This window comes from Henckelia pumila, chromosome 3, assembly GCF_033568475.1.
Source record: "Henckelia pumila isolate YLH828 chromosome 3, ASM3356847v2, whole genome shotgun sequence".
Lineage (NCBI taxonomy): Eukaryota > Viridiplantae > Streptophyta > Magnoliopsida > Lamiales > Gesneriaceae > Henckelia > Henckelia pumila.
In genome coordinates, this window is record NC_133122.1 from 160,686,592 (window position 1) to 160,709,595 (window position 23,004).

General features: G+C 38.2%; 1 long non-coding RNA gene across 1 annotated transcript; it reads right to left on the reverse strand.

Annotated features, from left to right (window-relative positions):
• Window positions 1–5,476: 5,476 nt before the first annotated feature.
• LOC140891326 (uncharacterized) lies at window positions 5,477–16,400 on the reverse strand. The gene is made up of 3 exons (XR_012152487.1): window positions 16,186–16,400; window positions 12,985–13,618; window positions 5,477–6,732 (listed from the first exon to the last, which is right to left on the reverse strand). It is a non-coding gene; the product is annotated as an uncharacterized lncRNA (long non-coding RNA).
• Between the last annotated feature and the right edge of the window lie 6,604 nt (window positions 16,401–23,004).

Genomic DNA, 23,004 nt, shown 5'->3' on the forward strand with positions numbered 1-23,004 from the left:
CAGGCTACAGTTAAGAACAGGTATCCTTTACCCCAAATAGATGACCTTTTTTATCAACTGCAGGGTTCTTCTGTCTACTCTAAGATTGATCTGAGGTCAGGTTATCACCAGTTGAGAGTGCGAGAGGAAGACGTTCCTAAGACCGCATTCAGAACGAGGTATGGTCATTTTGAGTTTATAGTCATGCCGTTTGGTTTGACTAACGCTCCAGCGGTTTTTATGGGTTTGATGAACCGTATCTTTCAGCGTTTTTTAGATGAGTTCGTCATTATCTTTATCGATGATATTCTTATCTACTCGAAGAACCGTACTGACCATGCAGAGCACTTGAGGACCGTACTACAGATTTTACGAGTTGAGCAGTTGTTTGCCAAGCTATCTAAGTGTGAATTCTGGTTAGATCGAGTTGTCTTTCTCGGTCATATTATTTCTGAAGATGGGATTTTTGTCGATCCCAGCAAGATTAAAGCGGTTATGAATTGGCCTAGACCTACTTCAGTGCCGGAGATCCGAAGCTTCATGGGTTTAGCTGGTTATTACCGTCGTTTCATCGAGGGTTTCTCGTCTATTGCCAAGCCAATTACCCAGCTGACTCAGAAGAATGCACCTTTTGTCTGGACTACAGATTGTGAGGCTCGCTTTGTTGATCTGAAGAGGAGACTGACCAGTGCTCCAATTCTTTCTATTCCGAAGGGTACTGGAGGTTTCACAGTTTATTGTGATGCTTCTAACCGAGGCTTGGGTTGTGTTCTTATGCAGCATAAGCATGTGATAGCGTATGCATCGAGACAGCTGAAACCGCACGAGACTCGTTATCCGGTTCATGATCTTGAACTAGCCGCGATCGTCTTTGCTCTGAAGATCTGGCGTCACTATCTGTATGGTGAGTCTTTCGAGATTTTTTCTGACCATAAGAGCCTTAAGTACTTGTTTTCACAGGCAGAGCTGAATATGAGATAGAGAAGATGGTTAGACCTGTTGAAGGATTTTGACTGTGAAATCAAGTATTATCCGGGAAAGTCGAATGCAGTTGCAGATGCCTTGAGCCAAAAGCTTTGTTCTTTATCTTTTTCTACTATTGGTGTTTCTCACTTGATTGATGATTGTTGCACTTCTGGTTTAGAGTTTGAAACAGATAGGGAGACTATCAGAGTGTTTGTTATTCAAGCCGAACCGGAGTTGTTTGTTGCAATCAGAGAAGCACAAAAGTCTGAGCCGAGCATTCAGGTTTCAGTAGAGAAAGTCAGATCTGGGCATCAGTCTGAATTCCAGGTTAGAGATGATGTTTTTTTTGTGAATAACCGCGTTGTTGTGCCTGATATTTTGGAGTTGAGATAGCGTATTCTCCGAGAGGCTCATTTCAGTCAGTTTAGTATTCATCTTGGAGGTCGTAAGATGTACAACGATCTGAAGATTCAGTTTTGGTGAAAGAGAATGAAGAGCGACGTAGCGAGGTTTGTATCTCGGTGTTTGAATTGTCAGCAGGTGAAAGCAGAGCAAAAGCGACCAGGAGGTCTGTTGCACAGTCTATCTGTTCCTGAATGGAAATGGGATCACATTTCCATGGATTTCGTCACGAAGCTACCACGATCCGTTCGAGGATGCGATACCATTTGGGATTGATCGACCGATTGACGAAGTCTGCGTGCTTTATTCCGTACAGGATGACGTATCGTCATGATCAGATGGCTGAGTTGTATTCTAGCAATGTTGTGAGATTGCATGGGGTGCCGAAGTCAATCGTTTCAGACCGAGACCCTAGATTCACTTCGCACTTCTGGCACAGTCTTCAGGAGGCACTTGGTACTCGATTGCATCTGAGTACAGCTTATCATCCTCAGACTGATGGACAGTCAGAGCGGACTATCCAGACGTTAGAGGATATGCTGCGAGCGGTAGTGCTAGACTTTGGCACTAGTTGGCAGGATTCTTTGCCTCTTGTCGAGTTTTCTTACAACAACAGCTTCCAAGCGAGTATCGGTATGGCACCTTTTGAGGCTTTGTATGGTAGAAAGTGCCGATCTCCATTGTTTTGGGATGATTTGTCCGAGTCACCAGATTTGGGACCGGAGATGCTTAGAGATATGGAAGAGCAGGTTAAGATCATTCAGACCAGAATGAAGTCATCTCAAGATAGACAGGCGAAGTATGCGAATGTCAGGCGTAGAACTCTGAGTTTTGATCAGGGAGACCGAGTCTTTCTGAAGATTTCACCTTTCAGAGGCACTATCAGATTCGGTAAGACAGGGAAGTTATCTTCGAGATTCATCGGGCCGTACGAGATTCTCGAGAAGATAGGAGATCTTGCCTACAGACTTGCACTTCCTCCGTCTTTATCTGGTATTCACGACGTTTTTCACGTCTCTATGCTGCGAAAGTATCATCCAGATCCTTCTCATGTTCTTCAGCCTGACGAAGCCGAGTTAGACGAGACTCTAAGCTACTTTGAGCGACCGATTCAGATTCTTGATCGGAAGGAGAAATAACTCAGAACCAAGTCGATTCCGTTGGTGAAAGTGCAGTGGAGCCGTCACGGAGTCGAGGAAGCGACTTGGGAGGTAGAATCTGACATGAGACAGCGTTTTCCAGAGTTATTCGGATGACGTGAGTTCTTCTTGCTGTCTTTAGTTCTTTATTCTATCTTATGAGTTGTGGTTCTTGTTGATTTCGAGGACGAAATCTCTTCTTAGTGGGGGAGAATTGTAACGCCCCGTTTTTATCTTAAATGAGTTTATTTGAGTTAATTGGAGATTACGAGCCAACTTGATTTTGATCAGGGTCCTTTTTGCAAAAATTGGATTTTTCAGGGACTAAAATGCAAATTGTGGATTTTATATATTATCTACTCTTAGAATTTGTTTGACAAAGTCTCATCTTCCTCCCCAAACCGTGAAGCACCATTGAAACTTGGGGAAACTCCTTTCAAGCTTTTCCAATCTCGGTTTTCGGTCGATCCGTTCGTTAGAAATTATTTCTGAAGGCAGATTATCGATCACTGAAGTGAGAGCTCTGTTATATTGTAAGTATTTCTCCGATCGGATATGTTTTGTTTTTTGGAGGTTGTTAGAATCGATTAGATTCTAGTATGTTGTTCTAGACAGAGTTCTGATCGTTTATTATCTGTCGGTTTTGAATTAGAGCGACGTTCGGATTTGTTATGATTTTTGGAAGCCATTTTCAAAAACTTGGATTTTGAGATTGATGGGTTTGCTTTGTTATTGTTGTTTTGGGCATTGATATAAGGTTATATCAGTATTGAACTGTTGTCTGTGTTTCCGGTTTGTTCAGTTTATAGCCGTTATGCCGTCGGTTTGAGTTTTGGGTTTTCGAATTGTTTTTGTATTGATTGAAGCCTTGTCTTGTGAGTGATCGTGGTTGTTGATCAACTCATGTATTCGTACAGATTCGTTGGATTTGTCGAGCCCTGTGTTAGCAGCATTGTTCGTCGAGAGTTGGACGAAGAACGGTAAAGAGATTTCCTTGAACCGTTGTTTGTTGTTTAGGTTGTATAGTTGTTGATACAATCTTTTGTTGTAGCTTGTCCGGAGTTGGATCTACGTCGTAGCGGGATAGCATACTCGGGACAGTTGGTTCTCGAGTTTCCCTTTCAAATCACATATTGCATCAATACTTGTTCTAGCATGTAGAACTTGTATTTTGGGTTGTTATTTGAGTTGTTTATGTGGCTTATGTTTATGTTTCTGTTCTGCATTCATCTTGAGCCTACGTTGATTCAGCGGGCAGAACCGCTCTTTTTGTTTGGACGTTTGGGAACTATGATTGAGTGGCCTAGGTCGTAGTCGTATCGCCTAGTGCTAGCATACTCATTATGGTTGCTCAAAGTCTAGAGGAGCGAGATATGTGGCACCACCTCGATTGGGAGAGTCGGTGAGTCGTCACATGATCTTATCCTCCGGATCCCAAAAGCACAGCAGCAATCCTTTGTTTATCAGACTTGATATCCCGGTTTAAAGACATGCATTTCATTACGTTGTTATTGATTGTGTTGTTGTCTTGGAAGCATGTTTATTGTTGTATTACTTGATATGTTGCTTTTACTGGGATTATCATTCTCACCGGTTATTCGGCTGTTGCTTTGTTTTGTATGTGTACTTGGCAACAGGAAGGGCAGAATCAAGTCAGCATAGACCTGGTTAGCGTCCAGAGCAAGAGATAGAAGTGAGACTCGTTTAGAAGTCGAATCAGCATGTCAACCTAGTTATGTTTTGCGAACATGATTAGTCATTCGAACTTCTCGTAATTGTTTTGTAAGCAAGAATCGATGTAGGTACTACCGTATTGAATGTTTCTCTTCCCTAAACCTTTCTTGTATTGTTTTAGCATCTCAAATACTCTTAATGCAAGTGTTTAGGTTTTGATTGATTAAATTTCAGTGCCTTCACTTTTCTGGGCGAGGGGACGGCGCGGGCGCGCGGCCTCCTTGCGAGGTATTATTTAGATCGCGTGCGCGCTAGTTTTTGCGCAGCATAAGCGCGGGCGCGCTAGTATTTGCGGGGCTTAGGCGCGGGCGCGCTGATGTCAGCGCGGGCGCGCGAGCCTCCTTTTAAAAAAAAAAATTATTGGTTTCTTGTTTACATATCGCTTGCTTCTCTGATATTAGTGGATTAGAAACGAGGTCTCACATACACTATAGTATATTCAAGGTCTTTATCAAAACAACAATAGTATATCACAATATAACAATATGAAGAAAGACAAAGAAAATGTCATTAATGAATGTAAATTATATTAAACAAAGATTGTTTATACATAGAGTCATAAAAGCCCTTAGCCACAAGTTGGCTAACCGGACACCCACTCTTTCACTATTGACCGAGTCACAGTCGCCTAATATACTAGTGGAGAACGGTAGAGAGAATCTAGCTTATGGATGATTGATTGACACTTTTAATGACTATGATTTTTTTATCGAAACACGCACATACTGTTCTTTTGTGAAATAACCTGATTGTGAGTGTTTTCAATTGAATTTTATCCTATTAATTGATCCTTTATACCCTATGAAGTCTTCATGATCTATGTGAAACGACCCTAACCTCTAAACTTAATTAAATAATAAAGAAAAGACGGATTTATAAAAAAATTTGACATGACTTGTTTGAAAATAAACAAACCACCCTGTCTCACGCAACAGTTCAAACATAAAGGGGTAAAAGTGATAAAAGAAATCCAAGCTGCGATAATCATAAACTTCAAAAAAAATAAAGGCAACCCCACACGGTTGCAATAATAGCGATAACAAACTTCAAATCATAAAAATCAAGCACAGGGAAACCACATCCTGGCTAATACTGAAAGTACTCATAGTAAAATTCTTTATTTCAAAACATAGTCTTATGCGGAACTTAAAATAGAAACAGCGACGGTCATAGGGCCTTGCACCGCTAGTGACCTCAACCTCGAGGATCCTGCCCCTCGGTCCCTGGGTACTCCTTCTCACCTGGCAAACAAACAAGCATGTGAGTCTAATGACCCAGCAAGTATAAACAGTTTAATAACAAGGGTTTAAAATAATTGCAGTAATACTCAAATACAGTACATAATATACTTGAAACATAAGCTGTAAGAATGCGCATGCTACAAGAGAATGAGACAACAAGTAAATGATGAACACACGTCAACTCACGCTATGAAACTCTTTAACTTTCTTAACTTAACTGAAACTCATGCATGACTGATAACTGAATGCATTAAGATGAGTCAAACTGATACTGAAACTAAAACTGTAAACTTAGATCCTTGAATTGTGACCCTCTGTTTTGATCGATCAATGGCTGCAGTGCACTATGCTGGAAAGATGCCGAGATTCCTCCCGACGCGACTTACCCCTTTATCTGTCATTTGGTAGGGATCCCGAGATTTCTCCCGATCTCACACTACCCGTCTATTTTGGTAGGGATCCCGAGATGTCTCCCGGTTTCGATCTACCCGTCTATGGCAAGTGAGTGAGGCATCCCCCACCCATCAATACACTTTCTCGTCACAATCAAATCACTTCGTTCAAAAAAATATTTTCTTCTCCCTTCTTTGACTCGGATCAAAATACTTAGCATACATGAATAAAAGCGGCTTCCTTTGTAACATTTCGTTCGGCTCAAAGACGAGACTCAAGCACACATGTATGCAACTTTATGAAATGAGAATCAACACAAGATTGTTGACATGGGGTGGGGGAGTGGCTGCCCCTAGATGCTAAGATCCATACTTAACTCTATTGCTCACAACCAAGGCATAACCCGAGCAATCGCACCCAAAAGCCCATATCTCATTCTTACCTTAACCGAATTCGACACCGCTCAAACCGACACTCTTCATACACTACAAACAACTCCTAGGACCAGACTTTATCCTCATTTGACAGCCCAAGTGTAACGTCCCAGTTTCACAATCGAAACGTTACTCAAACATACATACTTAAATTTGGTAAAAATAAAAATTTTTGCGGAAGCATCATCTTCTTTATTAAAAGGAGCATATAAAAATTTCACATAATAAAATAGTATCTAAAAATCTTTGCCAAACATGGCCAACAACTAAAGAAAATTAAACTTGTTTGCCTCTCATCAAATAAAAATAAAATAAAACAAATGTTTTTAAAACATCTCCCAAGCTAAAGCGTTCACACTTATGCATTGTCCGTTGGACCGACCCCGGCCTCTTCTTCATGCCCGGTCACATAATCATCAATGTAAGCATCCACATCATCGTTACCTGCACCATTCAAGTATAGTAAGTCGAAAGACTCAACAAGAACAGGCAGAAAAAGGATTTTCTACTTTAAAAGAAAAACATTAACTTAAACTTTCATGCAATAAACATAACTTTGATGTAGCCATAATATAAAAATATTTGAGGTGATGAAGTATGAGTAGTGTGGTAACCGTCATAACGAGTCATTCATGGTTTCCTGTTGATCAACAAGCATATGACATTACGCCCGTAAACTTTCATTCTTTGGATAGCCGCTTCGGCGCTCATCCCAAAGTGCATACCCCATATAACCATCACGTGAGTCATGTTTGGATAGCCGCTCCGGAGCTCATCCCGAAGTGCATACCCCATATAATCACCAAAAGACGCATAATTCATCAAAATATTTTTCATGTATCATATCATTCATCTTATCAAATCATATCATATCATTTTCATAAACCTCGTAACATGCTCATAAAATTTCTCGTGATGCTACATGTTTAAATTCCTTCAAATCATTTCATGAAAAATTAGCTTTCATGAGAAAATCACATAATCATGCAATACATAACTTGACCGATCCACGTGAGGCCTTCCGTCCATTTCGGACCCTGAAAACTTTAACATTCTTCATGAACATTCTTAAAAATAATTAAAATACCTTAAAATATAAAAATCATGATTTTTGGGACTCAAAAACTCGTAAAATGGGGTGGAAAGTTCGAGCCTGCGGCACGGCCGCGCTACCCCTGTACCGCGGGCGCGCCATCTCTGCGCTGCCACCGGTGCGGCCGTGTGCACAACCAGCGCGGGTGCGCCGCCCGCTCGCAAAAGTGCGGGCGCTCGGCACGGGTATGCTTCTTGGCAGCGCGGGCGTTCCTCCTGTGCGCAGACCTGCGCAACTCAGGCGCAGGCGCGCCGTCGCGACTCCTTTTTTCGAAAACTGATCTTTTCTGCACTTTTTCAAAACCACATTACTTAGGGACGATTTTTCCATCAAAAATACCATTCAACAACATCAAAATTTCAAAATAACTTGTACCAATACATCAAACATTCAAAGATTTTGAGTCAAAAACCTTCATAACTACTTTTACCCAAAAATCTAATATAATGCATTCAAATATTTCAAAACTCAATAAACATGAACCGAACACATCAGTAATGCTTCACGTATCACAATCAAGCAACATACTCATAAAATTTTCAAGAAACATGCATAGATCATCAATCAAACACCTAGGGTTTTACCTAAAAAAAATACATATATTCTTGAATGGGTTTAAAAACAGTAAAAACTTGCCTGAATCGTCTGATTGGGATTAACCTGGACGGCGGAACGATCTAGCCTTGAGAAGTCGAAGAACCCTAGCTTTGATGCAGCGTTCGAGTGAGAGAGATTTGAAAGAAAAGAGAGCGTTCAAAAAAAATGAGAGTTCAGAAAAAAAAATCTGAACGCTTATTTCTTTTGTGACTAATGGGCTCCAACACGGCCCATTAGTTACATTTAAAATCCTTTAAAATTTGTACTCTCCCAATAAAAATACACTGCATACCTTTAAACTTAATTAAAAAAAATATTTTCTTACTCGCTTCAAGGCTAAACTCGTTCCTGCGACCCAAGATTAATTCCAACATGAAAACTTTAAAATCATACATATTGCATAAAATTTCAAGGCATTTAATTTAATCACATAATTAAATATAGCAATTAAACATTCTAAATAACATGCATTAAATCATATAATTTAACCAATTAACCGTGATTAAGCTAGTGGACTTTTTGGACCTTACAACTCTACCCTCCTTAAAAGAATTTTATCCTCGAAATTCAACTTACCAAACAGTTCAGGATAGCGTGCTCGCATATCCTGCTCGGTTTCCCAGGTAGCTTCCTCAACCAACTGGTTGCGCCATAAGACTTTCACCATTGGAATCTCTTTGTTTCTCAACCTACGAACTTGTCTGTCTAAGATTTGAACAGGCATCTCCTCGTAGGAAAAGTCTGGCGTCCAATCCACTGGCTCATGGCGGATAACATGAGAGGGATTTGCCACATACTTCCTTAGCATGGAGATATGGAAGACATTGTGAACACCCTCCAAGTTGGGTGGTAGTGCCACTCGGTAAGCTCGAGCCCCAACCTTTTCTAGGATCTCAAAAGGTCCTATATATCTTGGGCTCAATTTACCCTTTTTCCCAAATCTCATAATACCTTTCCATGGTGACACCTTTAAAAATACATGGTCACCTACTTCAAACTTCAAATCTCTACGTCGCTGGTCGGCGTAACTTTTCTGTCGACTTTGCTGTCTCCGATCTTGGCTATCACATCTACTGTTTGGGTCACTATTTTCGGTCCCAAAACAGCTCTTTCTCCAACTTCGTCCCAGTGTAGGGGAGTTCTACACCTTCTCCCATACAACGCCTCATAAGGAGCCATGCCAATAGTTGCTTGATAACTATTGTTGTAAGTAAACTCCACTAAAGGCAATTTCGATTCCCAATTACCTCCAAAGTCGATCATACAAGCTCTCAACATGTCTTCGAGTATTTGGATCACTCGTTCTGACTGACCATCTGTCTGAGGGTGGAAAGCTGTACTGAAAGCTAGCTTCGTTCCCAATCCTCTATGTAAACTTCCCCAAAAGTTTGAAGTGAATTTAGGGTCTCTGTCAGATACTATCCTTGCTGGTACTCCATGAAATCTGACAATTTTTCGAATGTACAGCTCTGCATACTGATTCATCGAGAAGTTATTCCTGACTGGAATAAAGTGAGCTGACTTAGTTAACCTGTCAACTATCACCCAAATCGAGTTCATCCTTCGCGTTGAAACTGGCAATCCTACCACGAAATCCATGGTGACATCTTCCCACTTCCATGTGGGTATTGGCAATGGTTTCAGGAGTCCTACCGGTCTCTGATGCTCGATCTTCACCTGCTGGTAAGTCAAACATTCATTCACAAATTTAACAACATCCCTCTTCATTCCTGGCCACCAATATAAGGATTGCAGATCCTTATACATTTTTGTACTTCCTGGATGAATGGAATACGGAACAGTATGGGCTTCAGTCATCACTTCAACTCTCAGTGAGTCTACTACTGGCACCCACATTCTACCTCGGTGATGAACAATTCCATCTTTGACAGTGTACAATGTACCACCCTTAGCTTCATCTCTGTTCCTCTACAACGTCAACTGTTCATCAGAAGCTTGGCCTGCACGAATTCTCTTAAGCAAACTAGGTACTACTGTTAAGGCTGCTAGAGTGCATACCTCCATTGGTTCGAATACCTCCAACCTCATCCGTTCAATTTCAGCAATCAATTCCTGCTGGACTTTCAATTGGTTCAATGTCGCAGACTTGCGACTCAATGCATCTGCTACAACATTAGTCTTACCCGGATGATAGCTAATGTCACAGTCGTAGTCCTTCACCAATTCCAGCCATCGCCTCTGCCTCATATTCAACTCCTTCTGAGTGAAGAAATATTTTAGGCTTTTGTGATCAGTAAAAATCTGACATCTTTCGTCGTACAAGTAGTGTCTCCAAAGCTTCAAAGAAAAAACCACTGCCACCAATTCAAGATCATGAGTTGGGTAGTTCCTCTCATGAACCTTCAGCTGTCGAGATGCATATGCTATTAATTTATTATCCTACATCAAAACAGCTCCTAATCCACTCTTAGAAGCATCGGTATAAACCACAAAACGACCTGTGCCTTCGGGAATTGCTAGCACTGGCGCTGACATCAGTCTTTCTTTTAATTCGGCAAAGCTCTTCTCACATTGATCTGACCACACAAACTTCACACCTTTTCGAGTTAAGAAAGTCAGTGGTAGAGCTATCTTAGAGAAGTCTTGAATAAATCTCCTGTAGTAGCCTGCTAAACCCAAGAAACTTCGTATTTCTGTAGCATTCTTCGGAGCAACCCAATTGCAAACCGCTTCCACCTTAGACGGATCGACCTCAATCCCTTTAGCTCAAACTATATGACCCAAAAATGAAATCTGCTCCAGCCAAAATTCACACTTACTGAATTTAGCATACAGCTGCTTTTCTTTCAAAATCTGCAACACTGTAGTCAAGTGCTGACGATGTTCCTCCCTACTAGGAGAATAGATCAATATGTCATCTATGAAGACTATGACAAACTGATCCAAGAAAGGTTGAAACACCCTGTTCATCAAATCCATGAACACAGCTGGTGCATTGGTCAACCCAAACGGCATTACCAAGAACTCGTAGTGGCCATAGCGAGTCCTGAATGCTGTCTTCTGCACATCTGCATCTTTTACCTTCAGTTGATGGTAACCTGATCGTAGATCGATTTTTGAGAACACCTCTTCCCCTTGCAATTGGTCGAACAAGTCGTCTATTCTGGGAAAGGGATATCTGTTCTTCACTGTAACTCGGTTCAGCTCTCTGTAGTCAATGCACAATCTCATTGACCCATCTTTCTTCTTGACGAACAACACCGGTGCACCCCAAGGCGATACACTCGGTCTGATGAACCCTTTATCTAGCAACTCTTGCAACTGATCCTTTAATTCTTTAATCTCGGTCGGTGCCAATCTGTACGGTGCCTTAGAAGCTGGCTTAGTTTCAGGCAACAATTCTATCCCAAATTCGACTTCCCTGACTGGAGGCAATCCCGCAACATCATCGGGAAAGACTTCCGGAAAATCTTTCACTACCTCCACTTCCCCAAGTTTCGGTCGCTGTACCTCCAGATCACCAATTAGACTCGCAAAAAATCCTGTACACCCATTACTCAATAATTTCCAGGATGTTCCTGCAGAAATCATACCTGGTGCACTCTTCTTAGACGTAGTGCGGAACACCAACAATTTCCCGTTCTGATCTATCACAGAGACAGTTTTCCGTTTGCAGTCAATAATAGCCTCATGCCGAGTCAACCAGTCCATCCCAAGAATTGCATCAAAATCCACCATTTTCAAAACAATAAAATCTGCACACAAAACTAGACTCTGCATCTGAACCTTTCAATTTCTTACCACACTACTACTTTTCAGTTCTTCTCCTGAGGGTAACGGCACACAAAATTCCGAAATAGATTCATCCAGCAAGACCCTCAATTTCATCATAAAACTAACAGACATAAAAAAGTGCGTAGCTCCTGTATCTATCAACACTAATGCAGGTAAATCAGCAATACGAATCATACCTGAGACAATTGCAGAATCTGGGTCAACCTGATCGTGAGTCATATCAAACACTCTTCCCTTGGCAGGCTCCTTTGACTGCGGGCAGTCTTTGGCAAAATGCCCTGGCCTCTTGCAAAGAAAATAAGTATTGGTCCCAAGCATGCATCGACTGGAGTGTGACTTCCCACACTTCTGATAGATAGGTGCATTCGCCGGCCTTGGAGCGTTGGAGTTCGGTTGATTCTGTCCCTGAGGTCGCGCCTGATTGGGGTTTTGGCGCTGCTGCTGTTGCGGTCTCCTTTGAGCTGGAGCTTGATACGGCCTCTTTTGACTAGAACCTTGCTGCTCTCTCCCTTGGTAACTAATCCTCTTCGCTTGCGATTCTTTGATAATATCATTCCCGTCTTTTTCTGACAACATAGCCTCATCCACTGCTGCTCGGTACGTTTGTGCCCCACTCAACCTGACATCTCGTCAAATAGTGGCATTCAGTCCCTCTGTGAAATGCTTCAACTCCTCTGCAGCATTGCCCGAAATCATGGGCACAAAGTACCTCCCTCTCTCAAACTTCTTCACATACTCGGCAATGGACATGTTCCCTTGGCGGAGCTCCAGAAATTCTATAGCAAGTCTAGTCCTGGTGCTGATAGTGAAATATTTTCCATAGAACACATCTTTGAATCCATTCCAAGTCAACGTAATCATATCCACAGCAGAATGGGCTCCCTGCCACCAAACCCGTGCATCATCACGGAACATAAAGATGGCACACCTCACACGGTCTGCATCAGTGTGCTGCATGTAGTCAAAAATAGTCTCCACTGACTGCACTCATTCCTCGGCTACAAGGGGATCAGCCCCTCCTTTGAACTCCTGTGGCCCTAGACCCTTAAACTATTTAAAGATCGGATTAGTTAATAGCGGCTGATTGTTGTTCCGTCCTCCCGCTTGTGCTTGGATTAACCCCTTGCTGAAAAATTCATAAAACCGTACACAACATGTCTAATAACAAAGGCATTTTGAAAATTTGCAAGGGATATAGCTCAAAAACATAGATAGCTTGTTTAAATGCCCAAGAAAATGCATATACTTGCCTCAATCTTCAAAAACTCAAGAAAGAAGATGGAGAAGGGGCTGGAAAACGTGAACATCAGCTGCTACACCTTCCCAAGGTTGAGCTCCGGTCAGCAAGGAGGAGGGACGGCAGCGGCGCGGCGGGTTTCCGGCGAGGAGGGAAGAAGCCGATAGGTTAGCCTTGAAGAAGAAAGAAAAGAAGGAGGCGTGTTGTGTGATAATTTGGGGACTAGGGTTTGCTTCTATTATTTGTTTTGGGATATAATAGTGTGTATGTATATGTTTATGTAAGTATAGGTGGGTGTGTGAGTGAGATTTAAAAGTTCTACTCACAATAACAAAATTGCTACTCTTTTAATACAACTTTAACACTACGAAACTTTGCACCTTTAAAATTTCCTAAGTTTCAAAATCCCAAAATTAAAAATATATAAAAATTGAATTTCACTAGTCTGAGCTTGAAAGTGCTAATCTTTTGAAAAAGTTTAAAAATAAACTCAAGTTTGCGATAAAAACAATTTTTGACACCCGAAGAAAAATATAAAATCAACATTTCATCTATTTTCCTCAATTCTCACAAATATTAATCTTGAAATATTATTTAAGAATTTACGGCCAAAATCCACCGTCACCTCATGCCGGAACCTGAAGCCACTGAAATCGAGAATCTCAAGAATAATTAACTTAATAATTAAACAAATAAACATCTGAAGGCATTTAAACACTAACTAGGAAATTAAAATCAACACTTTAAATATTTTGATGTCACAACAATAAGTGAAATATTTAAATAATAAACAGAGCGATTAAAATGATTTAAACAAACTAGACGAACGTTTGAAATCAATTTAAATAAATACACAAGCGGTATAAAAACCTTTAAAATGATTTGGACAGTTAAAAGAATTTAAATAAATAAGATAGACATTTAAAATAATTTAAATAACTAATCGATAAACTTAAATTATTTTAAATAAATAAACTGGACAATTCAAACCATTTAAATAGGCAAAATCTTAAACGTTTACAATAATTTAAATGAATAAACTAAACACTTAGACACCGTTCTGTTCACGGTATTACTAATATATGTATAACTCATCTCATCACATCTCACGTTCTTCTCATCATATTATTTATCTATATATTAACTATTTATTTTACATCAATCAAATCATTAATTATTTATCTCACATCATTCAAATCATTGAATTTAAATTACTATATTACCCCTTATAAATAATATAATTTTTATTTAATTTATTGTTAAAAGGACAAAATAGTCATTTAATATTTTTATATAAAATTTAATCAATCAAATCAAATAAATCATAATATATCAATAAAATCCAATACAATTTGAACTATCATTTCTTATTTATTTTTTATTACATTATACTATTTATCTATATATTACTTATATCATATCTCAAACCAAACGGTGCCTTAAAATCATTTAAAAAAATAAACTTAAACAAATAAAAAAAATTAATTAAATAGTTAGTAAAATAAAATCATTTGAATAAATAATTAATATTTTATTAGCACATAATTCAAATAAATAATTTAAATCAATTAAACTTAAAAATAATAATCATAATAACAAGGGTTTAAAATAACTGCAATAATACTCAAAATATTGTACATAATATACTTGAAACATAAGCTGTAAGAATGCGCATGCTACAAGAGAATGAGACAAGAAGTAAACGATGAACACACGCCAACTCACGCTATGAAACTCATGCATGACTGATAACTGAATGCATTAAGACGAGTCAAACAGATAGTGAAACTGAAATTATAAACTTAGATCCTTGAATTGTGACCCTCTGTTCTGATCGATCAATGGCTGAAGTGCACTATGCCGGCAAGATGCCGAGATTCCTCCCGACGCGACTTACCCCTTTATCTGTCATTTGGTAGGGATCCCGAGATTTCTCCCGATCTCACACTACCCGTCTATTTTGGTAGGGATCCCGGGATGTCTCCCGGTCTCGATCTACCCGTCTATGGCAAGTGAGTGAGGCATCCCCCACCCATCAATACCCTTTCTCGTCACAATCAAATCACTTCGTTCAAAAAAATATTTTCTTTTCCCTTCTTTGACTCGGCACAAAATACTTAGCATGCATGAATAAAAGCGGCTTCCTTTGTAACATTTTGCTCGGCTCAAAAATGAGACTCAAGCACACATGTATGCAAATTTAGGAAATGAGAATCAACACAAAATTGTGGACATGGGGTGAGAGAGTGGCTGCCCCTAGGTGCTAAAACTCATACTTAACTCTATTGTTCACAACCAAGGCATAACCCTAGCAATCGCACCCAAAAGCTCATATCTCATTCTTACGTTAACCGAATTGAACACCGCTCAAACCGAAACTCTCCATACACTACAAAAAACCCCTAGGACCAGATTGTATCCTCATTTGACAGCCCAAGCAATGCATACACAACCCAACTTTGGACAGCCCCTTATTTCTTCCCAAAAATTCTGCACCAACACCTCAACTTCAAAGACCCATAACTCATTGAATACTTAACCGAAACGAGCCCATTTTATAGCGACTCGACCACAACATCATAACCTAGACCTAGGACCAGCCCTAACCATGCCCAGACCTCGTTTAGTTCCTCCCCTGCCCCGAAAACAGAACTTCCCTGCCCATGGAGATCAACACCTTACAACCATTCTACTTGGAGGAAGCCATCCCAAGCCCTTTTCCCTTGCCTCTACCTCCTTCCAAACCACCAAACACACCTATAGACATGTCTTAGGACTTTCCACAAACACATAGGCAGCCCTCAACCACACTCCAACTCCACATTTCGAAAATCACATGACCATGCACCAAAAAGCATCAAACTCATGAACAATCAATCAAGCCCAATGCAAATCATTAAAATGCTTCAAACTCACTTCAATTTCAGCCCTAACACATGCAAAATTTCGAAATTAAAGGTCATGAAACTTCTGAATTTTTGAAAGAATGCAATATGCAACAAACCTCTACATTTCTCAAGACACAATTTACCATCCAACTCCTTAAACATCATGTATATCCAAAAATCGAAAATCCAACATAACTCCTTGCTAAAAAATTCATAAAACCATACACAACATGTCTAATAACAAAGGAATTTTGAAAATTTGCAAGGGATATAGCTCAAAAACATAGATAGCATGTTTAAATGCCCAAGGAAATGCATATACTTGCCTCAATCTTCAAAAACTCAAGAAATAAGATGGAGATGGGGCTGGAAAACGTGAACATCAGCTGCTACAACTTCCCAAGGTTGAGCTCCGAACGGCAAGGAGGAGGGACGGCGGCGGCGCGGTGGGTTTTCTGCGAGGAGGCAAGAAGCCGATGGGTTAGCCTTGAAGAAGAAGGAGAAGAAGGAAGCGTGTTGTGTGATAATTTGGGGACTAGGGTTTGCTTCTATTATTTGTTTTGAGATATAATAGTGTGTATGTATATGTTTATGTAAGTATAGGTGGGTGTGTGAGTGAGATTTAAAAGTTCTACTCACAATAACAAAATTGCTACTCTTTTAATACAACTTTAACACTACTAAACTTTGCACCTTTAAAATTTCCTAAGTTTCAAAATCCCAAAATTAAAAATATATAAAAATTTAATTTCACTAGTCTGGGCTTGAAAGTGCTAATCTTTCGAAAAAGTTTAAAAATAAACTCAAGGATGCGATAAAAGCGATTTTTGACACCCGAAAAAAATCTAAAATCAACATTTCATCTATTTTCCTCAATTCTCACAAATATTAACTCTTGAAATATTATTTAAGAATTTACCGCCAAAATCCGCCATCACCTCATGCCGGAACCGAAAGCCACTGAAATCGAGAATCTCAAGAATAATTAACTTAATAATTAAAAAAATAAACATCTGAAGGAATTTAAACAATAACTTAGAAATTAAAATCAACACTTTATATATTTTGATGTCACAACAATAAGTGAAATATTTAAATAATAAACAGAGCGATTAAAATGATTTAAACAAACTAGAAGAACGTTTGAAATCAATTTAAATAAATACACAAGTGGTATAAAAACCTTTAAAATAATTTGGACAGTTAAAAGAATTTAAATAAATAAGATAGACATTTAAAATAATTTAAATAACTAATCGATAAACTTAAATTATTTTAAATAAATAAACTGGACAATTCAAACCATTTAAATAGGCAAAATCTTAAAAGTTTAAAATCATTTAAATGAATAAACTAAACACTTAAAATCATTTAAACAAATAAACTTAAACAAATAAAAAAACATTAATTAAATAGTTAGTAAAATAAAATCATTTGAATAAATAATTAATATTTTATTAGCACATAATTCAAATAAAGAATTTAAATCAATTAAACTTAAAAATAATAATCATAATATTTATTTAATTTAATATATGCGAATTAGTAGATTGGATTTTTAGGTACTACACTATGAATGTGTGAATTGATTTGGATGAGAGTATTTTGAACGTGAGTTGCGGGATTTGTAACTTTTTGAGGTTCACTAGCATGTATTTGTTTGAAGATAAAGATTGATAGGTTCGATATGATTGGATGAAAAATGTTTTTTTGAATGCATTGCTGAGGCCATTGATTTATATTATTTCTTGGTTGGTCTTGATTGGGTTGAGTGAGTATTATGTGCTTTGATTTTGAGTCTTGTTTGGTTTTTGCTCGGGATTAGCAAACATTTAAGTTTGGGGGAATTTGATAAGTGCATTTTGTGCACTTAATTTGTATTGATATTATTGGATAATTTTTTGGTTTCGAGCGGAATTATGGGAATTTGTTGTTGTTTATGTTAGATGTTAAGAAATAAAGCATATACTGAATTTATGATGGATGAAGTTAAAGGAGTCAAGAAAGAGGCAAAACGAGCAAAGGCGGTCCAAGATTTTGAAGGAAAAATGAAGAAGAACCCGAGCTGTATGCGCGCCCGCGCAGCCATCCCGCGCCTCCTGAAGAAATTTTAGAGTGATGAGACCGAGGCTTACGCGCGCCCGCACTAGGAATCATGCTCGCCCACGCGTGTTTGAGATTTTTGAGTTTTGGAATCAGATCTTTATGCGCGCCCGCGCGACTTAGGAGGCGCGCCAGCACGTCGAGAATTTTCTGCCGAAGTGTTTTGCAATTATGGAAACTTTGGGATATCTTTGGGCTTATTTTGAAAGATTCTTAGGGAGTATAAAAGGGAGTTTTTTAGACCTAATAGAGGATCATCAGCCGTCGCACACTACAACACTTTTGAGAGAAAACTTTGTGAGATATTTAAGAGTTCGAGAATTGAAGATTGCTTGGAACGAAGACAGAGCTTTTCAACCGGACACGAAAGAAAGCTTACGCATTTGTTACTTCTTCTTTATTGATTTCGTTTGATTGTTAAATTATGTTTGACATCTTAAACATGATTTGGTTTGCTTTGAATTTTTCTATGAACTAAACTTTTTAAGTTTAGAGGTTGATGTAGCCTGGTCAAGACGTGTTTATGAATTTTTGATTTTATTGAATTGAGTTCTTCTAAATTAATTGTGATTTTAGTTTTGAAAGTCTTTTCAATTTACTGGCCATAAATTGATTTGTCATATTTATTTAGAATTCGGCACTCGGGAGAGGGGATTTAGAATAGGATTGATATAATTCACACTATTAATTGTTTATATGTCTCGGGAGAGCTTATAACTTTAATAGAGACTAGAAAGAACATTGTCTTACACATATCATTACTAGTAGATTCTTAATAGGGATATTGGAATTGATCTGTAATTGATACACTATATTTGATACTCGGAAGAGGGAAATAGTATAATCTATGTGTTCTTGGTTATTAATTGAAATGAACTCATGAAAATAGGTTAATTAGGAAGGAATATTTTCGAGACCATGTGAAATCAAAATCTCTAGGATATTTTTCTTTGCTTGATAATCTCTTAAGGATTGTGTGTGCGTGCGCTTTACAAACTTCTTTATTTATTTAATTTGTCAGCAAATATTTAAAGTTTATTTTTTTAAATAAAATTAAGACTATTTTAATTACAAGTATTGAATATTTTCAATTTACTCCTTGTGGGAACGATACTTGATTCATCACTTTATTAAAACTTGACATTCGTGCGCTTGCGAGTATTTTTCACAACAATAATTTCAATTTATTCCCTGATCAAATTTGATACTTCCAATTCAATACTTTAATTTAATAATCTTGGAATTTAAATCTCAATCCCATAAATTCTCAAATTAATTATTTTCGGGGCTTTACAATCTGAATTTTGACTCAGCCTAAAAATCAGGATAAGATTGTCTCTTGACAGGATTGTCATAGACAGGAAATTATTCCTTGATATCAAATAAGGAAAGAACTAAGTCTTGGATATAGTATCTATCATAGGTTAGACTACGATAATTCTGGTGAATAGATTCAGATTGACACAAGGGTTATGGCAATAGATACTTGTGGGTATCATCTGACTTGGTCAGAAGAAGGAACGATGAATCTTTGGTATTAGATCCTATGATATTTTGGGGTCGGAATAGTCTTGAAAGGACTATCCCTAGACAAGTGATTGTTTTGAGCAGAGGGTTGATTTATTTGGGATATCACTAGATTGGTGAATCTACTAGATAGATCGGCTAGTACCCATGCTCATTCAGAAATATGATTTGAGGTTTTATTGAGATAAGTGATTATCCAGTACAATAGATGATCCTTTGATTGAGAATATGTCCCCGGGTGAGTTTGTTAATTGGTGATCATTCTCGATTAGATAGGGACACTATTGGTAGTAGATTTAGAATGGTACAGGATTAGTGCCAGTTTCTACTCATGATCAGTGTCTGATTCTGTCAGGAAGATAACTCAGCAAAGGAAGTCTTGTGATTCCAAGTGTTGGGATTTCTTGAGTAGTTGAAATATTAAGATCAAGGATTTTTTATCTATATTATAAGGTTCTAGTGATTGGGAATCAGATAGTGGTTGCCTAACTTGATTGATCTTATTGAGCTAAGTGAAGGCCGCAGTGAATCAATGATTAGTAGAAGAGAATATGTAACTATTTGGGATTATCGTGGATTGGGAAGAGAATCAGTTCGGTAAACAAGATATGCTTAAAGAATTAGTCATAGTCCAAACCCCGGAAATGAGAAGATTCAGGTATATTTAAAATTCCTCAGTCGTTTTAAGAATTTCCAGAGAAGTGTTAAACCAACTTGTAAGATTTCTTCTGTTTGAAGAACATAGTTGAGATTTAGCAATTGTGATTTTGGGATCAATCAGAAGCTACTTCTAGATTGTTATCTGTGGTAGATACAGATGTTGGAACACAGTAATGGATAAGGTAAACGTTTTTCTTTTACAAGGGAGGCATACTTGGGTTGAATTCATTTCTTGGTAAGCAGCGACCCTTGACTTGGTCTTCGGAGATTGGGTTGGGTAGTATTTCAGAATGATCTTAGATATCAGTTTTGTGGACTGATAGATCAAGTGTTGTGCTCATATGTTTCAGCAGTATTCTCAGGTGTCATCATGAGTCTTATAGCTAGAAATTGTTATGGATTTTTCAAAGGGCAATAGCAGGATAGCATCGAGTGATTAGACTTGGGAAAAAGACAGTAGCTGAGACTTGTGATTTTCAGGTCTGGCGAGTTTATTGTCATTGATTTTTCCAGGAAGTCTTTTGGAATGCTCTATGACAATGAAAATTAGTTTCGAGGGAATCGATCCGAGAATTCTCTAGTTGGTGACAAGGTATTGAGAATTCCGCGGTTGTTCTTGATAAACCAGTTTTGATTCATCCAATAAGCGATTCAAGATCTATTAAGGACTTGTTGTTATCTGTAGCGGGGTAACCGATAGTATCGTTTCATCTCTAGCAGTGAGATAGAGTTATGAGAATCAAGGATGGTTCTAATTTATCTGAGTATTCTTCAAGATCAGTGATCGTTCACTAGGGTTGTAACCTGGGTATTTTAGGTAGGAAGATTTGCGGACGACGACGTTGTCATAATACAAGTGAATTGGCAGGTTTCGGCCATTTCATTTGTGACTGACATCCTTTTGGGTATAAGGATCTTGCTTCAGTAAACTAGAGTATCTTGAGTATTTACTCTGAGAAAAGACCTTTTGAGATTTAACGAATGGATCCGAATCTTAAAATGGACAGTTGCTATCTTGTGTTTACACTGGGAATTTAGTGTCAATGGAAGATACGATAGAGGATACAGTATAGATGTATCTTACTTTTGTCAAAGAACTGACGAATGTTAGCAAGATTAATTATGTGTATCCATAGTTTGTTGATATCTAGACTGAATTTTTCAGCAGAAATGTCATAACTAAGATTCGCAGATGGAAATTGCCATTCCAGTCAGAGTTCATATTCGGTGAGTAGTCGAAGGACTACAGGAAATTTGTGTTGCTGGTTTCATTTGATGATAAGACTAACCATAGTTGATAGAAACTAATGGGAAATTGTTCAGTTCAGAAAATAAGTTCCTATTGAGTTGTGCAATAGGTTATACCTAGTTGATATTCGGGTTGGATATGAGATAAATATTATCGATAGCCAGTTAATAGCTATTGTGATAACCAATAGCACTTGGAAACCTGTTGGAGTCTCAGGGATCGCATAATAATAGTAATTGTGTGGTACGTTTAACGTAAATTTTAGCGTAATCTGCTAGATTGTCATTCGAAGTTGCCGAATGATTAGAGTTTTCGATGAGATTTCATTAGTTAGACTGATTTTATTTTGGACAAAGTAGATTTTTTGTAATCATTTGTCAGGTATGAGATTTTCGATAATTGTTCCGCTTAAGAGTCCAATGGATTATGGAATTGCAGTTAGAAGACAGTTGTCAGAAATTTGAACTCAACGCTAGCTTGGGATTCTCTATAGCAACATAGAGTTAGAACTGAAGTTAGGTTCTAAGCTTGTTGTTTGAAATTTGATGTGTTTCAGTGAAGGATCAACCATGCAGGTTTTAGCGGGGTTTGAGTGATCGAAAGCTATTCGATCAGATGTTGATTAGATCGGAGCTATCAGTGAATGTGATAAGTTGGGTTGTGCATTACATTCTCATGATTGCCTTAGATTTCGAGGAACAAAAGGAGGGAGAATGTAGTAACCCGAATCCTAAATTAATAACTAATTATTGATTAGTGGTGTAATCATGTCTAGATTGGGTAAAACATGATTAAAGGATTCTCAAAAGAGGTTAAGTAGTTTAAAAATGGATTCAGAACACTCGAAAATGGCCCGAAGGTTTCCAAGTGTTCGGTAGGATCGGATGATCGAAACACTAGGATCTGACCATCCGAAGTGTACTGAGTTTGGAAGCATGGCTTAAGATCAGAGGCTCCGTAGAGATCGGACGATACGAAGAGGGATCTCTTAATAAAATTTGTTCCACCCATGGACGTAGGCTATTTTCAAGGCCGAACCACATAATTAATTACTTGTGTTATTTAATTTCTGCACTTTCATTTCAGTATAGTGTGAATTACCAAAAACTGATATTTCAGTTTTTATGGTGCATGATTTAACAATTCTTCATTGAATACTTGTCTTTGATTATTGTTTTATCACAACAGTAAGACTGATCTCGAAAGAGATATGAGACAGCAACAGCAGTAATAAACACCCCTCCCTAGACTATTGGGCTTAACAAAACGATTCATCTGTGCTGTCACAGCTATAAGAAAATAAAGTTGCACCTTGGTTAACAGCTATAGATTTTGGCCTAGTTGTAAGCGTTTGATCTTAACTGTATGTTTGGATGTTTGAAAAATTGGACATGGATTTGGACTTGAAATTGAATTTGAAAACCCATGAATTTGAAATTCTATTTGGTGTTTGGTATGAAATTTAAAATTGGTATTCACAAATCCATTTCTTGTTTGGAAGAAAAATGATTTGGATTTGGAAATGTAAAAAGTTACTAAAGTAACCTTTTTTTTACATAAATAGTTAGTTAACCCATATTATTCACATTATATTTTTTGAGAGGAT